The sequence below is a fragment of the Dermacentor variabilis genome, chromosome 1, assembly GCF_050947875.1.
Source record: "Dermacentor variabilis isolate Ectoservices chromosome 1, ASM5094787v1, whole genome shotgun sequence".
Taxonomy (NCBI): Eukaryota; Metazoa; Arthropoda; class Arachnida; order Ixodida; family Ixodidae; genus Dermacentor; species Dermacentor variabilis.
In genome coordinates, this window is record NC_134568.1 from 54,221,148 (window position 1) to 54,240,601 (window position 19,454).

Sequence of the window (19,454 nt, forward strand, 5' to 3'; positions counted from 1 at the left end):
CTCATACCGGAAACACCGGGGAGAAGTCGCTCAATATCGTCGCTCGCACGGAGTACGACTTGTAGGCGGCGAGCGAACGCCACAACCACCTCCATCGCATCGCTTGTCGCTGTCGCGCGCAAGATCGCTTATGGTTTATACTTTATTCAGTATAAAACATGAATTCCTCATGCGCTTTCAGTAAATTCAAGATAATGCGCCCAATTGACCTCTTGCAGCATGCAGCTGAATGTCTGCGGCAACGTTTCTAACAAGCATTGGAGCTGCACGTAACTTCAGTGGTCGCGATTACCCAATGGCGAAAGACACCGTCAAGCGCGCGGCTTGTTTATAACAAAAGCATGCCGCCAGCTAAATGACGCCTTCTGTTATGTGACACTTTATTTCAACAATGCCCCGTATACAGTAGACTGCCAGAGTGAATAAATTCGAACACACAAAACGCACGCTAAGCGCGCTCCGCATAGGTTCGGAATCATGAGCCGATGAACAAACTAGTTTAAGCGTCCTCTCGCCTCACATGTTATTGAACATACCATGGTGCTGGCAGCGTTTGCGATTTTCAAAGCTCTTACGGATAGCGGCAAGTGATAAAATCACATGCAGTTATCGCGACGACCGGCTTTTTCGATTGATATCGAGAGACAGCAAGAGCGCTTGCCTAGTCCGTTGTCAATCGCGTCGGCTGAGCGCCGCGACGACTTCCTGGAGATAGAATGTCATATACGCAGAATGTGCACCTAAGTTAGAATTCACTTAACTTGACTGATTTGTTGTTATATCCAACGAATGACGGACGACTGTCGTGTTTTCGCGGCGACGCGAGATGGCTAACACACGATCGCCCTTGGATGGCCTTCGTTGCTGCTCGCTGGAGGGATCACCTGTCTCTGGTGGTGTGCTGTTCCGGGAAGTTGAGCGCGCGCGCGGTGGAAAAACGCCGAGTGAAAAAGAAGAGCGCTCGCTCCTCGTTCCTTTGAACTGTGGCTGCTTGTTCTCTTATAAGCAAACTTGTGTGTTCTTTGCTCAGCGTGCGTGAGTGATACATCACCATGTTCGGGGCCAGCCTCCTTTAGTTGAAGTAGAAGATTACGCTACGTTTTGTTCTCTATTGCCAGGAGAGTAGAACGGACATTCTACTCTCTCTCAGAAGGGCAAAGTGAAAAGCACATTTTACTCTCACTTTGGTGACGGAGTGAACAATACATTTAACTCCACTCGAGATTTTGCGAGGGTAAAACAACGCTTTGAAGAGTAAATCGGCCGCTTCACTCCTGCGACAACCTGTTTAGTTTTTAGAGTGTAGACGCCAGATCTACCATCTTTAGGTATATGTGGCACGATAAAACAGGTTTTTCCATACGTGGATCGAAAATTAAAAAAAAAAAGTTTTACACTTCCGTGGAAGGGCCGCACCCTATCAATATCGCGGAAAGAAAGTGCGGCTCTTACCCTACTGCATACGCTAGTAGCGAACCTGTAAGGCAATCCAAACTTGTCTAAACGACATTGTCGTTGTGGTTCCGCCGCTCCCGCTGAAGGCGGCCAGGTACGGGTTGCGCCTTCGATGCCGGCCGATGACGTGCTCATCCGTTGGCTCATCCCGAGAATGTCACCACCATCTGCTTGAAACCACGATGAATCTAGCCGACCTGGATAGTCGTTGCTGGTTGATACGGGGCTGGCGATTAGCGGCAGCATGTGTAAGGCAATCCAAACGTGTCTAAACGACATTGTCCTCGTGGTGCCGCCGCTCCCGCTGAAGGCAAAAAGGAAAAGACTACTTAAACGCGGTCTGGTAGTTTGGTAGTCAGCATGCATGCTGTTTCTCATTTTTGAGTGCCAGTCAGGGTGTGCTTTATTGCTTATTTATTTAATTTAATTATGCTGTGGCCGTATTTTGTAATGGTTCTTGTAGTCAAAATTTGTTTTCGCATCAACAGCCCCGTTGAGTGACCGTTGCGGCTGTCATCGGGAGCGCGGATTCACGCGAGCCAACGATGAAGGGTGAATAGAATGGAAAATAAACAGAATCGTTGCAAAATACTGTCCTCGAAGTACGTTTCAGCAAGGTGATCCAGGTTTCATATAAAAAGAACGAAGCGCTTAGAAATGTAATTGCAGTTTGTTATCATGCGTGGGTTCAGAATATTTTCTGGGGAAACCCAAGTTCCGAAGAAGAAAACTTGTTAACCTAAGTGCACAAGTAGTAATCAACAATATAATGATGAACCACTCTAAGCCTAATGCTTACCTTAAACTTCATCCCAAATATTGCTATTCCCTAAAGAAACAGAAGATAAATAAAAGGCGGCGCTTAAATGATGGCACTTTTTTTTAAAGCTTTATTTACCCTCTGAAGTACGGTGAATGGTGGTTCATTAGACTGAAGGACTTCATTATCAAAGGGATTCTGCAGGAAGTAATCAGTAAAGGCGGGCTTCCGTGAATAAAGAATCCACGGCACGTACTGTCGTCAAAATATTTCCGATCCGGGGCCTCAGCTGAAGTGAACTGCAGAAATTATTTCGGCTCAGGCATTCACGCCAATCTGGGTACACTTCTTCACGCTTCTTCCTTAATTTTCCGCCTGCTCGTGGCACCTGCATTTCAAGCTTCATGAAGACAACATACCGCCGGGACTGCAACGCAGAAAACATTACTAAAGGTCATAAAAAAAAGTGTAAAACTTGGTATAGCACTAGTGGGTATTTTTCTGAAAACCTTTGACATGCGGTAAAATTAACTCACGTGTCTATTGGCTAAATTCCATTATATAGCTCCTCTGTAGGATAGTTAGACAACCCTTGAGCGTAAGCGGCTTCCATATATATATATATATATATAGGAGGTTCAATAAATCGCAGGGCAGCTGGCTCCCTCCGGAAAAGCGCGTCCGTCGCGGCCTGCTCGCGAGCAGGGAAGTGAAGTGAGGTATTATTTGTTCTTTTTTGCTTCACCTACTCTTGCCCTCGACCCACTACCTGCATGTGGCATTGTCCCCTCTTCCGAACAAAAGCGTCGTCTCGATGCTGCAAAATAGGTGTAAGAACAAAAGAATAGTACAACGTAGACAAAGCGAAAGTAAAACAGAAAAGAAACGACCCGCTGGCACAGTGAATGAAAGAAGAGGGAAGCTCACGAAGATAAATAAAAAGCAGTAACAAAGAAGGGTTAATGATCGAAAAAAATTGCGAACGCGCGATGTACGGTTTCATGCGCACAACATGAACTATCTGCGAGCTCGGTTGTCTTTGTGTCCTGGTCCGTGTCTGCGATCTTGTGTCCGGGACCACTTCGTAGTTAACGTCACTGACGCGGCCTAGTACTTTATACGGGCTAAAATACCGGCTCAGCAACTTTTCACTGAGGGCATCGCGGCGAACGGGGCTCCACACCCAGACTTGGTCTCCGAGGTTGTAGGACACGGCCCTGTCGCGGATGTTGTAGCATCGTGTGTCTGTCTGCTGCCGCTGGCTGATGTGCTGCCGCGCGAGCTGCGAGCTTCCTCGGCACGCTCAGAAAATTCGTCTGCGTCAGTTGTCAATTATTCAGCGTCTTGACACGGCAGCATAGCAGCCAGCATCATCAAGGCTTCGTGATTGTAGAGAAGGCGAAATGATGTGAATCGCGTCGTCTCTTGCACGGCGGTGTTATACGCGATGGTCGCGTAAGGTCAGATTCGATCCCATGTTTTGTGTGGGACCTCGACGTAATTGAGATCAGGTTTATGACCGTCTTAATCAGCCGCTCGGTAAGTCCGTTGGTCTGTGGACGATACGCGGTCGTCGTACGTTCGATGCCTGGTGCTGCCTAACTCAAAAAGTTGGTCAATAAGCTGCACTGTGAATGATGTCCCTCTGTCTATTATGACTGTGGAGGAAGCACCGTGACGCAGTAGGATGTGGTGTATGAAGAATTGCGCTGCCTCTGAAGAAGTGAATCGTGGGACCGCCTGCGTCTCAGCATAGCGTGTTATAATCAGTGTTGACAATCAACCATTTGTTGCCGTAGGAGATCATACAACTATGGAGCGTTACGTGACGAAGCGCTATATGTTCACCTGCTGTGTTCACTAGAAAGAGTTCCTGCCAACTCTCAGCCTGGTCCAATGACACCTACGCGCGAGCGCGCCGTTTGTTTGGCGAACGGCGTCTACGACGTCATCGTCGGCGACACGACACTCCATTACTCTGATCGGCAGCGCGTGTGGCGTCGAATCGTAATGCCAAACGCGCCGCCGATGTTTGTCGATGCCAGACCAAAGTCGACGCGTGCTTGCTCCGCGAGCTACGCGGCCACCCACCTCAATCGCGCATTGCCTGTACAACCTGGAGCGGCGTGGGCGCGAAGAGACAGAAGCTAGCCCGCTGCTTACCGGCAAAGCATACACTTCTGCGCTTAGTGAGCGACCTACTGCACACAATTGCGCGAGGGGATTGGTGCCTCGTACGTTGCAGCTAGCAGCGCGCACATGGAAGCTTCGCCGGTTCTCAATTGATTGTTGTACATACAAGCACACACACCCGCTCATCGCCGTAAGCCTTAACGAGTTGGCACATTTTAAAACCGCGCCTAGGCAGCGAAACTTATCTCGCCCTGCGCTCCACGTAACTTCCCTGGTTGTTCGTGGCTTGCGCGTCGGCGAACATGTCGAACGCTCACTGCGATCAAAATCACGGACCCCAAAAACATGGCAGAGTTTCTCGTCATCTAAAATCATGATTTCTAAGTATCTAGGCCTCTGGGCGCTCAACTGGCCTCGAATGCGACAAAGCTTGCACAAACACGCTGATCGTGTAGAATGGTTCTGGACGGCCAGCTGTTGCACTGAGGCCTTCAATAACTTGCATCAGTGCCTCTGCTCACGTGGAACACGTATGCATAGACAGAACGCGTAGCGGGCGTTGAGAATCACTTGCCTTGGAGTCTTATGAGTTCAAATCTGCGAGAAACACCAACGATGGTGACGTTGTGAGATGGGAAGAGGACTTGGTGCCCACAGGTGCTGCGTCCCCGATAATAATTTGCTGGCAATGGCTGCCGCTAGGTCGCTTCAAGCGCGCGCGCACGTCGAAGACCTGTGCCCCTCCGCGCGTAATTTTGGCTTTTGGGCATCAAGTCTTAATTTCGGCATCCTCGGCAGCGCCAAAGCGTGGCCACTCTAAACAGAAAAACCTCGCGGAGTCACATTGCGCGCGATATTTCAACTCTGACTGCATAAATAAGTCTTCCGAACTTGTCGCTCGGACTCACAGCCTTGTTGGTCATCGCAGGCGGCTGAGCTACTCTATTCGCTGTTTGACTCGTGTCATGTATGGGTGTTGTTTCAACTCCCCCTTCTACCCTGCGTCACAGTTGTTTTTCGAATGAACCCCATTTTACTACCGGAATGTCCATTTTGTTCCTCTAGATTAGTTCGGGGGTGAAATAATGGTTTTAGCTTATTGTACTTCTTGTCGTGGGAGTACTTATTTTGAGCCTGGGAGGAAAAAGGGCATGTCAGTTGTTAAAACAGCCATATCGGCTAATTTGTGCAGTGTAGTATAGAAATTGTTTTAACTATACCAGCCTAGTGCGCCTCAAAAGAGAAATATAGAAATATCCTAATTTTAGTTTGCCTGCGCATGTTCTCATAATAAAATTCTGTTTTGGAGTGGTACTATAAATATATATATATATATATATATATATATATTGTGCTCTATTTCTAAGTTGCTGTTTAACAGCAATGAAACATACGCGATGATCGTAACAGCGTGCGTACTGTTCTATTGTATACGATAGTCCTGATCTGTGCTGTTATACTTTGACAAGCGTTCGAACTGTTAGCTGCAGATTACATTGCGCGACTACTTGGTTCTGTGGATGAGGTTTCCACCCATGAACAAAATAGTTCTGGTTAGTAATAACAGCATACCCTACAGTGTGAACTATACTTGTCCAGCAAAGCGACCGCTTACGAACTGTGTGAGCATCCTAAGCAGTGGTAGCTGTTGCATTACATATATCTTTGTTCTATATAGCGCATGGTCCAAGCTTGCGGCCTCAACGTTTATAGATCTATAAACATTGTGGGCGTGACCATGCGAGGTCGTATTGCGGCGTTAGTCCGTTTTTCTTTCTTTTTCGAGAAAGAGGATGATAACCGAATTTTTTTTCGGTTGTGTTCGTTCCGTTCTCTACGGCGCACTCACACGTATTACGGGAATTTAGTCCTCAAAAATGGCCATCACATTCTTTTTATGCGATCCACCTCGGATATTATGGCTTTATAGGGCAAAATGGCAGTGCCGACGCACATAGCTAGGTTATATGTATCATGGTGGTTCGCCAACCACGGTGATCGCTTTGTTGAGCAGCACCATCGGCCTCATGCAGGAGGCTAGTGCAGACATATAGTGATATCAAGCCTACTAGACTTGAAATACGTCAGAAGGATGCCGGTGTATCAGAAATATTTGATAGCGCCTGCTGCTTAGATGTTTCGTGGTTGCCTTATGTTGGCCGTACATGAGCATGCGCTCCTATGTTTTAGTCCCTACGCCAAGCGATCAAACAGAGAGCAGATTTACCATTTCATGCTGGTAATACAGAGGCGCCGCTTGTCTTCGTTGAAATAAAACCGATATACGCAAAATAGTTCACAACACATATATACACTCACCGCGGCACATAATACCCGTCACGTGTTTGCGCCCCCAAGAGATATCTCCGCGTACTTTAGTTACCGATGCACCGAAAGGCTTCCCTGACGACCTGATATGTACGGACATTGCGTAAATGTCACAAAGTACGATCGAAAAAATCTGAAAATCGTTCGGCAGCACGCGACAGCAATACTTTCAAGCAGCTCCGCGCCGGATCGCACAAGCCACAGAGGAGGAAAGGCACGCCGCGCACCCTTTCCTCCTTGCCCGATGAAAAGGTTTATAACTCACTCGAAGACAAAATTATCAGCGCACGTTAAGGGTACCTGCTAGAAACATATGTGTGTGTGTGTGTGTATGTATGTATGTATGTATGTATGTATGTATGTATGTATGTATGTATGTATGTATGTATGTATGTATGTATGTATGTATGTATGTATGTATGTATGTATGTATGTATGTATGTATGTAAGTTCTTTCAAGTTACAGTAATGGACGGTAGCTTTAATAATTACGTTATCCTAGCTATGCAAATTGAGCTTGCAGAGAGGGCTTATGCGCTTTGGTGGACAAAATTTTCGCGACGAATTCGAGTCACCGAGCATAATTAACAAAAACTTTTGAATAAATTTTTTGCTCTCACGATAATGATATGTGTTTATATTTGGAACGTTATAGGATAATAGTACTTCAAGGCAGCTTCATTTTCGGTGATTCTCCTGGAGCGCATATGTCACGAGATATTAATCAGATATTCAAGTTTGCTTCTCTGATTGGCTGGCCTAGTAACAACTAAGCGCAGTCCATGTGCCTTGGTAGCCAACTGCTGTTTATTCAAGTTCATCGTCATCATCATCATCATCATCATCATCATCATCATCATCAGCCCATTTTATGTACACTGCAGGACGAAGGCCTCTCCCTGCGATGGCCAATTACCCCTGTCCTGCGCCAACCGATTCACACTAGCTCCCGCGAATTTCTTAAATTCATCGTCGCACCTTGTCTTCTGCCGTCCTCAACTACGCTTCCGTTCTTTTGGTACCCCTTCTGTAACCCTAATGGTCCAACGGCTATCGAACCTGCGCATTACATGACCAGCCCAAATCCATTCTTTCTCTTAATGTCAATTAGAATATCGCCTATAGCCGTTTGATCTTTGATCCGAACCGCTGACTTTCTGTCTCTTAATATTATGCCTAGCAGTTTTCGTTCCATCGTTCTTTGTGCGATCCTTAACTTGTTCGCAAGCTTCTTCGTCAATCTCCAAGTCTCTAACCCATATGTCAGCACCGGTGAAATGCACCGATTGTACACCTTCCTTTTCAATAATAATGGTAAGATTCTATTCAATAGCTGACAATGTATTGTATGCTACTATTGGACTTGCACGTTGGTAGAAAGGTAAGCACTGCAATTTCTGCAACGCTTTTGGGGGTCTTGCGGATAATTACAGTGGTTAAGAGGCTAATGCGGCGACACCCAGGGAGCTCCAGAGGGCATTTTGCACATTCGACGCGGTGCATAGGTTCAAACGAGTTCTCCGCGTCACCTTTACTCTCTGCCGCGCTCCTTACATGTATAGACACGCTCTGAACCACCCCCAGCTGCGATGTGCCAGACAGCAGGAGCCAGCAGCAGCAATGGGAAAGTTGAAGGAAGAGGCAAAAAAGCTTCCCTCACAAAGAGAAAAAGCCTGGCATATAAGGCCCGCGCGCTAGCCCTGCCCCAAGTTTCCGCTACTTCAAGGCCACGCAGCGTGCACTTGAAGCACGTGTGCACTTTTTTCTCATGCTTTACCATTTATTCAGCTTGCGTTTTTTCGAGTCTTTCCGGCTCTGCTATCGAAACGTTGCGCTAGTGGGCCAAGCCGCGCACTCGCAGTATTGCTCGTATTATTTCGCAGTGTTTGCAGCAGGAGCGCGTCTGACAACAGTGACTTTCCTCAACTTAAACACACAAATGCAGTGCGAGAATGAAAGCAGTGCACAAAGTGCAACGTAAATATACCTGGTAGCGAAGCTTCCATTGGAGCCCATACGTTCAAAACATGGCGGTCCATCGGCGGTTCATGGGCTTAGCGCCATCTGTATGGGGTGGGAACACTTCTGGTGGAAAAAAAAATAATGTGACGACATGTCCGTTAAAAGCAGAAGTGACGTCATTTTCTTTTCGAAGGAGCAAAATTTGTTTTGTTGGCCTGCTTTGGAGCTATATATTCAAATGCCCCGCCATTCGACTTGATGGGCGTTTCGAGCTTTCAGAGCGGTAAGCGATGCAGGAAAAGCCAGCCGTATGGTTGTCGAAATCGCACCCCTGCACAGAACATACTTTCTTTGGAGGCCGACGAAAGCTTTAGGTGTAGAGTGCTGATGCGGCAAAATGCATTCGTAACACAATGCATGAATGAAGAAGCTCTGCAGTTAATAGTGTCCTTGTGAATGGGACAACTGGCACTTGGGGTCAAACCACAGTCCCTAAGTGCGTAAAGAAGGGCCCAAAAAGTGCCAGAGCAGAGCCGGTTCCTTTGCAACTCATCTGAAAGCTTGTTTTCAATGCCTCGAAACATACAGAAAAGCTCCCATGATGGCAACTTGAGGCATTCAAGCTTAAGTTCCCTCTCGAAAATGAGAAATGCCTCTGGGCACTCTGCATTTTGGGACTGGACGCAATGGATACAGTCAGAGCATCTATTATGTTTGAGAAAAGAGTGAACAAGGTAGCCGCACAGGTAGTAAATAACATAGTCCTGTGTTGCTGGTGCGGAGTATCCATGATTATGTGCTGTCAGTGCTGCATTCTGCGTAGTAGAACATATCTCAGCCAACATTGCTTCTACTTTCTCCTGGAGTATTTCATGGAATGTAAGTTTGTCCATCCTTCGCCTTTTGATGCTGTCGGCAACAGTGGCAAGCACAAAGGTATGTTTCTCATTCACATTCTCTGACACAAGTGCTGATTGGTGTATACAGGCTCAGAAGCCTATATATGTGTGCAAAGCTGATTAGAGTGGGGTGATCTTCATCACCTCCGTAGCTTCTTGTCGCACCAGGATCCTCTGAAAAAAAAATGAACTGACAAGGTGCTTTCATTATGAAACAAACTGCACAAACATCAAGGTGATAAACAAAGAAACTGTACTGCTTACCTCTAGATGATCTTGGTTGAGTTTGCCCGTGAGCACATAATACTCTCCTTTAGAGAGAAAATCTGTTACAAGGTCCTGTACTGACGCAAGTGTAACCCGAAGAGATTCCATAGTAACTTGCGACGGAAACATCACTGTTCCTTTGGCAATACGGTTTTACTCGGTCTCATTTACAGCATCAAGGAACTCTTGGATGACCTTTAAAATGAACCACCAAGCAAATTCCTTTAACAACAATGCAACAGAAGGTATAAAATATTATCTTTACCTCAATTTCCTTTGATGAATTTCGTATTCCAAGCCGGGGAAGCTTCACATTCCGGGTATCGAGCAGGTTGTTCAACATGGCGGTGAATGTCGCAGTTCCATGGCAGTCTTTCAGATCAGGCTCCTCTAACCACTGGTAGACCTTTACCCAATGGTGGTGCTACGGCTGAAAAGCTGAAAACGAGATATTGGAAAAATTTTCAGCTTTATTTTTTACATACATTCATTCATGCACATAAACAAAGAGTAGTTAACTACGAAATACATCTTGATATGACATTTTTGTTTACCTGTGCAGCCAGTCTCACATTCAGCTTTCGTAGATTGTCCGGGCTTACATGCACGTTTGTCAACTTCGGTACCACCCGGAGCTGCTGTTTGCCGTACACTTCTTGGAGTTTTCGGTAGTGGTCAAAGTTTATCTTGTGTTCACCGATCTTTAATTAAAAAGAGGATTAGTGAGAAGAAAAAAGGTGCTCCATTGCACAAATCACTCTATAGTCGCTGAAAGATAAAAATAAGTAAAAGCATTCCAATCCACGTACCGTGCCATACTTTTGACGCAGAAGATGCTTCCTTATGAATTTGATAATCTGGAGAACATCGCAAACGAAGTACAGCTGCTGATCAGGTACACAAGGATGGTCAACTTTGCGCTTCGGTGCGTGAAGCTTGCCTTTGATACCAAAACATCACCACATGGCCTTGTTAAGGCTGGCACCATCATTGATTACAGTGACAACTGAATTTTGCTCACATAGCTCCAAAATGGCTTCCAAAACAAGCCTTACCAGCCCTCTTCCAGGGGCTGCATATCTTGTCGCGAAACTTGCAATCGGCTGCACCCAAGAGTGAAACAATGGCACATACATTAGGACCAAAGCGTTGGTGGCTGTTGTTCCTGAGTCATGACCATCTCCATAGTCAAGAAAGCCGTGAACCTTGTAGGTACTTTTGTTAAATGCAACCACCTCTCGCATCTTCATCTCGTCCAGCATCAGGGCTTCATAGCAATGCACTCCTGTTCTATTCTTCATAAAGGCCCCAACACTGGCAAGAGATACCTTGTCGAAGCCGAATTCACAACGCATTCTTTTCATCATTTGTTTCGGCCTTGTGATGGTTGAAAGTGGCATGAGCTTCATCTTTCTCATTAGACTATAAGCTCTTGGGCTTGAAATTCTTAGCAGAAGAGAAGTCATAAGCCATTCCTGTTCATAACCGCGTCCTCATGGCCATTTCGCTTTTGCCGCTTTCAATGCTGCCCGAAAGGCAAGCTGCTGCGCTTGTGTAAGATTTTCCATTGCATAGTCGACTTCGCTTACTGAAACTTCTGAGAAACGGCGCGTCAGTGTACTTACCTCTCTTTTTGCTTTTTCACGAAAGACAGTGGCCCTAATGGCCTTTTACTTTAAGTTCCTAGTTTCACATTCCGGCTTCAGTTTCGTGCTTCTTTAGGGGCGGCGCTTAATTCTAACCACAATTTTTTTGTTTTCTTGCATGCAGGGCACAAGCTTTGATCTGACAGCAGCATGGATTTCTTGTTTCGCCACACGCGCTGCCTTGATACACACAGACCTGACACACACAGACGCTATGGAGACGAACTTGGAGACGGTGCTCGCGCGCATGAATTGACGTGGGGGCGGGGGCGCAGCGTTCTGTGCGAAGACGGATGAAGAAAGCCACTCTAGATCCTGCCCCAGTACCTTGGCGATCCACAGATATCTCGCCTGTGAACCAGGCTGGGGGAGCAGCTGAACACCGGCTCCGGAATTACCGCTGGGCCCGACCTACACGGGCCTCGTCAACGTTCACACCGCTGAATCAGGACGCGCTAAGGCTGGCTCTAGGGAGCCCCGTCCCGCCTACGAAGCTTGGCCGGTGCGCGCCAGAAGAGCCAGGAGCTCCAGCCGTCAGGAGTCCTGCTCTGCTGGAGCACTACAGACACTGAGCGATGATGCCTTTGCCACGCCAGCCGGGGCAATCGTGATACCGGAAAATAGCAACGACAGACAACAGAACGGCTTGGGACGACATCCGCCTCGGACATACCGATTGTATTCAGGTGTCCTCAATGAACTCAATTGTAGTTTTCACCATTTACCGATATCGGTGATCGTTTTCAGAGATTTTGAATTGTTTGCAGTGATTGTTTAATACAGAAACTTCTCATGTTTAGCCAGTGTGACGATTGTGAGATAAAATTTGGTGTGGGGTCTAATACGGCGAGAGCGATGCAGTGCATATGTGAAGTTTTTGGGGAGCTAAAACGTGTGAAAATGGGGGGGGAGTCATTGTCAGGATCGAGAAGAAAAATAGAAGGCGACATTGGTGAATACTAAAAATATAAGGCGCCGGAAGGAAGCGCGCGTGAAAAAATTTCGTGATACATTTTCTCTTACATTCAGCAGTTTTATCGGAAACTCATCTTTATTGTGTTCCTGACCACAGTTTCTTTTATATCATCTTATGTTACGCGTGTCATAAACTACTTATACAGTATTTTCGATCAAGGGACACCACTTTGGAGGTCAAGCAAGGATTTCAGCTTTCTACATAGAATAGAATGCTCCAGGGATAGCTTCAGACAGCGCATGCGCTTACAGCATGCGGACGCCGGCGTAGACTTGGCGGTATTGGCAGCATGATCAGGGGATGCCCACTATTATTCTTATCTCGTCTGGCTTCTTCTTTTCAAGTTTAGTTGACATGCTATATAATAATAATCGAGCTGCGATCAACTGTATACAGTCGCTTCATATTTTTTTCTTCCTCTCAACAAAATGGTGACAGCACACGAGTTCTATAAGGCCATCTGTCTTGTGCGAAGCGCGCAGGAAACCCGTCAAAGCATGAACCCTCTTTTTGACACGCGATTGGCTATATAGAGCACCAAAAATAATGGAAGACAAAAAGAAAAACGACGCAAACTTGTCGATACACTCAGCGATGGAGACGTCACGTGGTATGCAGATAGTGGAAGAAGTAAAATAAATAAATAAATAAAACCAAAACGAAGTATCGACGACATGAGATCTGCTCTTTCACTTCCTCCATCCTCTTGTTTATAGGGTGTCCCTGTCGGCTCTTAAAAGGAAGTGTCTCTTGGTAATGTACTCACGGCAACCCCGCTACACATGCACGAGGCAGCGAGATCACTCGAACTGCTTGCCGGCACAGTTGTTTTCCCAGTGTTCCCAGCCCCCAAATATATATATATATTTGAAGGTGGCGCCACGGGCCCTCGTCCTGCTACCGCTTTTAGTGCAATATTTTCCTACTTCAAGTTCGAATTCCGTGCAAACTAAAAACGCTGTGTCGAAAACCGTTTTCGCTCGTTTTGATAAGCTTCAATTTAAATCATTGCCACGCTCTGTTTATGCTCTCCACAAGATAAAGAAAATAGTAAACATTTCCGAGCATAGCTCAAATGAGAAAGCTCTTGCAACTTTGAAGTGCCCTTGCGCGTTTTCTATTTCACATTAAACTTCGAAAGAGTTTCAAATATAGAACCTTGCCTTTGCAACAGTGCTGCAGAAAATTTTGTACCTAGGAAAAATACACAATAAGAAAAGTTAGAATCGGTTTTTTTTAAAAAAACAAGAGCGCATTAAAAAAATAAAGCTCCTTCCCCACTATAAGAAAAAATATTTGATGGAAGTACGCTCACGTCAGGAAAAACTTGGTTGCGACATTCTGTTTCCTCATTTGCTTTATTCACAAAATATAACGGACCAAAGCAGCTTATGTAGAGTGTGCAGGCTGTAGTGCCCCGAGCACTCGTTGGCAACCTTTGCTGGTGGTCTATCAGTTGGCACTCAGCGTAAATAGACAGTTTTCATTCTTTTGCAAAATAACTTGGCCCTGGCAGCTTGTTTTCAACAAAACTGTACTCTCATATTTCATTTACGTGGTCTCTATACGCTGCCGCCCTCTAAAGGCTAATGGGTACTTAGCTTACAGCCTGCAGCCGACATATACTGTATCATGCAGTCTCGTTGAACGGAAATACGGGCGGGTAGAAACGGAGTGGGCAACACAGACGCTCCTTTACAACAGAAGTTTAATGAAAGGATTTCTATGGAGCGGAGGGCAGCACCTGTGCATTCAAAAGGCTGATACAAAGCTCAAGCATAACTGCATGCAAAAAATAATAACGCCCAAGGAGATATCTAATTTCTTTATCCGGCAACTGACGAAACACTGACACACGTGGCAGCTTGTGCGTATTTCTGGCCTGCCTGAATAAGTTCTCTCGCCAGTCTGTCATTAGACTTGTTTAAAATGGATGCATTTCTAAATAGCGGAGTGCAGTCGCAATCTTTGAGGGGTGCAGGTAGGTGCATACCACCCGCAATAGGCTTTAAGAAGGCCGAGTGCTCCCTGAGTCGGTCGTTTATACACCGACCAGTTTGGTCAATGTAAACTTTACCGTAGCGGAGCGGAATCTGCCACGTGTGTCAGTGTCCCGTCAGTTGCCTTGACGGATAAAGAAATTAGATATCGCCTTGGGCGTTAGTATTTTTTTGCATGCGATTATGCTTGCGAATGATGGGTGTAACGTTAAGGGATAAGAAAAGAGAAGATTTGGTGAGGGAACAAACGCGAGTTAATGACATCTTAGTTGAAATCAAGAAAAAGAAATGGGAGGGCATGGGCAGGACATGTAATGAGGAGGGAACATAACCGATGGTCATTAAGGGGTACGGAGGGGATTCCAAAGGAAGGGAAGCGTAGCAGGGTGGGCAGAAAGTTAGGTGGACGGATGAGACTAAGAAGCTTGCAGGGACAACATGGCAACAACTAATACATGACCGGGGTAGTTGGAGAAGTATGGGAGAGGCCTTTGCCCTGCAATAGGCGTACCCAGGCTGATGATGATGATGATGCTTGAGATTTGTATCAGCCTTTTGACTGCGCATGAGCTGCCATCCACTCCCTGGAAAACCTTTCGTTAAACTTCAGTTGTAAGTCAGCGTCTGTCGTGTCTACTTCGTTTCTTGCCGCCTGTATTTCCGCTCAACGACACTGCATGATGCACGAACTAGCCCAACAGTCTACGCTTCAGAACATATACTGTATTTGCATGCATATAACGCAAGTTTTTGCCCCGTGAATTTCTGGCCTCAGAACGCGCCTTGCATTGTATTCGGGTTCGCGACATCATTAAACGCGAAGCATTTCTTGGCGAACATTTGCCACTTTGACAGAGAGAGATAGAGAGAGAGAGAGAGAGAAAGGCAAAGGAAAGACAGGGAGGTTAACGCGACGTTGTCTTCGGTTGGCTACCCTGTACTGGGGGAGAGGCAAGGGGGAGCGATTGGTGAGAGCGAGAAGGATAAAAAAGAAAAACCTAAACACACGCACGCACATACACACGAACTGTTTCTGTGGGCACTGTCACGTATCCCGCAAAGGCGTTCCTAGTGTTACGCAGTGTCACCGTACAATCCTACGTCCCACAATGTACAGTCACAATTTATCAGAAAGTCGCGTGCTTTTCAAGTATCGCAGCAGAGCCTTCATAGCAGATCGCGCTGATGTTCGCGTAGGCGCGTTTCCAAGGATCTTGTTTTCTGACATTGGGCGCTTGTCCAGCTTGTCTAGGGTGGCTGAGAGGACCGCTCTTTGTGGGTTAAAACGGGAGCACTGACAAAGAAGATGCTCGATTGTTTCATTGCACCCGCAGAAGTCACAAAGTGGGCTGCTGGCCATTCCGATAAGGAAAGAGTAGGCATTTCAAAATGCTACTCCACTTTGATGCTATCTATCTGGCCGCCTAGGTCCTCGTGCCCTCACGGTCGTTTCGTTAACTTGGTAGCTAGGTTAAATAGTATGACGTAGTAAATTGACATTGTATGACAAGAGTGTATGATAATAATAATATTTGGGGTTTTACGTGCCAAAACCATTTTCTGATTATGAGGCACGCCGTAGTGGAGGACTCCGGAAATTTTGACCACCTGGGGTTCTTTAACGTGCACCTAAATCTAAGCACACGGGTGTTTTCGCATTTCGCCCCCATCGAAATGCGGCCGCCGTGGCCGGGATTCGATCCCGCGACCTCGTGCTCAGCAGCCCAACACCATAGCCACTGAGCAACCACGGCGGGTTGAGAGTGTATGACAAAGATAAATTGTAGGTTATGATATGAATATCATTACATGTGTTTCATTTAGGTCATGAATCAGCCGCCTACACCTTGATGATCATCATCATCATCAGCCTGGTTACGCCCACTGCAGGGCAAAGGCCTCTCCCATACTTCTCCAACAACCCCGGTCATGTACTAATTGTGGCTATGCCATGCCTGCAAACTTCTTAATCTCATCCGCCCACCTAACTTTCGGCCGCCCCCTGCTACGCTTCCCTTCCCTTGGAATCCAGTCCGTAACCCTTAATGAACATCGGTTATCTTCCCTCCTCATTATATGTCCTGCCCATGCCCCCCCCACACTTCTTTTTCTTGATGTCAACTAAGATGTCATTAACTCGCGTTTGTTCCCTCACCCAATCTGCTCTTTTCTTATCCCTTAACGCTACACATATCATTCTTCTTTCCATAGCTTGTTGCGTCGTCCTCTATTTAAGTAGAACCCTTTTCGTAAGCCTCCAGGTTTCTCCCTGTTACGTGAGTACTGGTAAGACACAGCTGTTATACACTTTTCTCTTGAGGGATAATGACCATCTGCTGTTCATTATTTCAGAATGCCTGCCAAACGCACCCCAGCCCATTCTTATTCTTCTGATTATTTCCGTCTCATGATCCGGATCCGCGGTCGCTACCTGCCCTAAGTAGATGTATTCCCTTACCACTTTCAGTGCCTCGCTACCTATTGTAAATTGCTGTTCTCTTCCGAGACTGTTAAACATTACTTTAGTTTTCTGGAGATTAATTTTTAGACCCACTCTTCTGCTTTGCCTCTCCAGGTCAGTGAGCATGCATTGCAATTGGTCCCCTGAGTTACTAATCACGGCAATATCATCAGCGAATCGCAAGTTACTAAGGTATTCTCCATTAACACTTATCCTAAATTCTTCCCAATCCAGGTCTCTGAATACCTCCTGTAAACACGCTGTGAATAGCATTGGAGAGATTGTATCTCCCTGCCTTACGCCTTTCTTTATTGGGATTTTGTTGCTTTCTTTATGGAGGACTACAGTGGCTGTGGAGCCGCTGTGGACATCTTTCAGAATTTTTACATACGGCTCGTCTACACCTTGATTCCGTAATGCCTCCATGACTGCTGAGGTTTTGACAGAATCAAACGCTTTCTCGTAATCAATGAAAGCTATATATAAGGGTTGGTTATATTCCGCACATTTCTCTATCACCTGATTGATAGTGTGAATATGGTCTATTGTTGAGTAGCCTTTACGGAATCCTGTCTGGTCCTTTGCTTGACAGAAGTTTAACGCCAACGTCTTGCTATGCATCAAAATTGGCATAGTATCCAAGAGGGTAGGACAAACATAAATGATCCGTCATGACATCAATATCATGACATGCGTGTCATGTCGGTCATGAAACAGCCGCCTAGGTCTTGATGCTCTCATAGTCGTTTCGTTAACTTGATAGGCTCACCGCACACTGCTTCGCATAACATCGATTCTGACAGGGCGGAGGATCTGCCGGCTTTTATAACTAATCTTTTTTTTCTTTTCCTTTCATGTTCATAAATTTTTTTCTAGTGCTGCCCCTAGGGCTCGCTGAAATGTACAGTTGCCACTGTATATTTCGCCTCTTTCTTATTCTCCTCATTTAACGCACTGTTAATGCAGCATTAATGTACTTACGGCGTATTATTCACAATCTTGAGCAAGACGACCGGCGCTGTTGTGCAGGCGCTTCAAAGAATCCAGTGGTCTTCGGAGTCACGTGCTGCTTCCCCGCCTGCGCAGTGAGTGGAAGGCTTTGCCGTACTCGGTTGTGTCGCGCGCATTTTAGAAGAGCTGCCTGTCCAAAAAAAAAAAAAATTCGGCAGAGACACCTAAGACTGCTTACGTGTGGGAATGTGAAAGCATTAGAGGCTCTTTGGGGAAACGTTTTCGATTGATGTTTTCTTCATGCATTTAAGTTCTTTCTTCTGATACAGTGTGCTTATTTGCGTATATATTGGCCCCAGACCCGCTCATTTTATACTCATGACGTGGCGTTGAGATTTCATCGTAGTAGACACAGCATCAATGAAATGCAAAGAGCAACTCACGCGCGGTAGGTAGCGCGCTCAGTTTATACACTCAAGACATGTCGCCATCTCGTCCCCATTGGCTGCGCCGTCACGCACCCAATGACACACGCACTAGGCCACACCTATAGTCAGCCAGATGGCTCCGGCGTGACGTGTGGAATGACGTGCTCACTAGGCACACCTTTAGTTAAGTGGGAGCCGTGTAGTCCCCTTGGCGTCAGTCCCCTTGTCGTCCTTTAGTTAAGTGGGAGCCGTGTAGTCCCCTTGGCCGCACCGAGGAGGCCTGAGTTCGGTTCCAACCTAGAACGAAATGCTCTTAATTTTCTTTTCAAAGCCAACAATTTACTTTGTTTGCATTAACCTACCTGAGAAATTTGACGTCAATCCGAACCTTTTTGACGTGCTTTTACTGTTTACGCCGTCGACCATTTTTGGTGCTCATGCCAACTACTCCGACGGATTTTCGCGTAATGAGGCGTGTAATGCTTTCGCATTATCAACTTTAGTAGCATGCAGGAGGACGCCGTTATCACCAGCAATGAAGAACGACTTCAGCATTGACAAGTAAATATGTATGCAGTATGCCCTCCATTTTTTCGGTGGAAGTTATCAGCTAACGATAAATGAAGCCCTGTGGGCCATAGACATTTATGCGTTGTTTCCTGTTTCTTCTAGACGTCACTTGATATATTTTACGTAAATATATACGGGATATATTTTCTCCCTTTTCTCAAATGTGACAGTCCCCCCTAGGTAACATTCGTGGTCATGTTATTTAGGTGCAAACACGGTGTATCATATGTGGGCATCACACTTACGCCTCCATTATTCGCTTGCCAACAGCATGCGTGGCACTGTGAGTGCAAGTTGCGGCTGACTTTGCCAAAACCCAACAAAGAAGCAGTACACCCAGCAAAGCAGCTGTAAGTGGCGCAGAGACATGACTTGGCTAAAGCGTAACTGACTGAGTGGTTCTATTATCCACACGCGCGCCATCATGGGGGTCACAAGTGCTACTTCACTGCCAGCATCCCCCCCCCTCCCACCTGCAATGGATACGGGAAACTTCTTCGCCACCACCGCTCGCGAAGCACACTGTGTGTCAATAACATTTCTAAAAAAAATTATCTGAGTGATTTTCCGAGCCGTTTCCCAAGCCATTCATTTCATTACAAACGCATAATTTCCGCG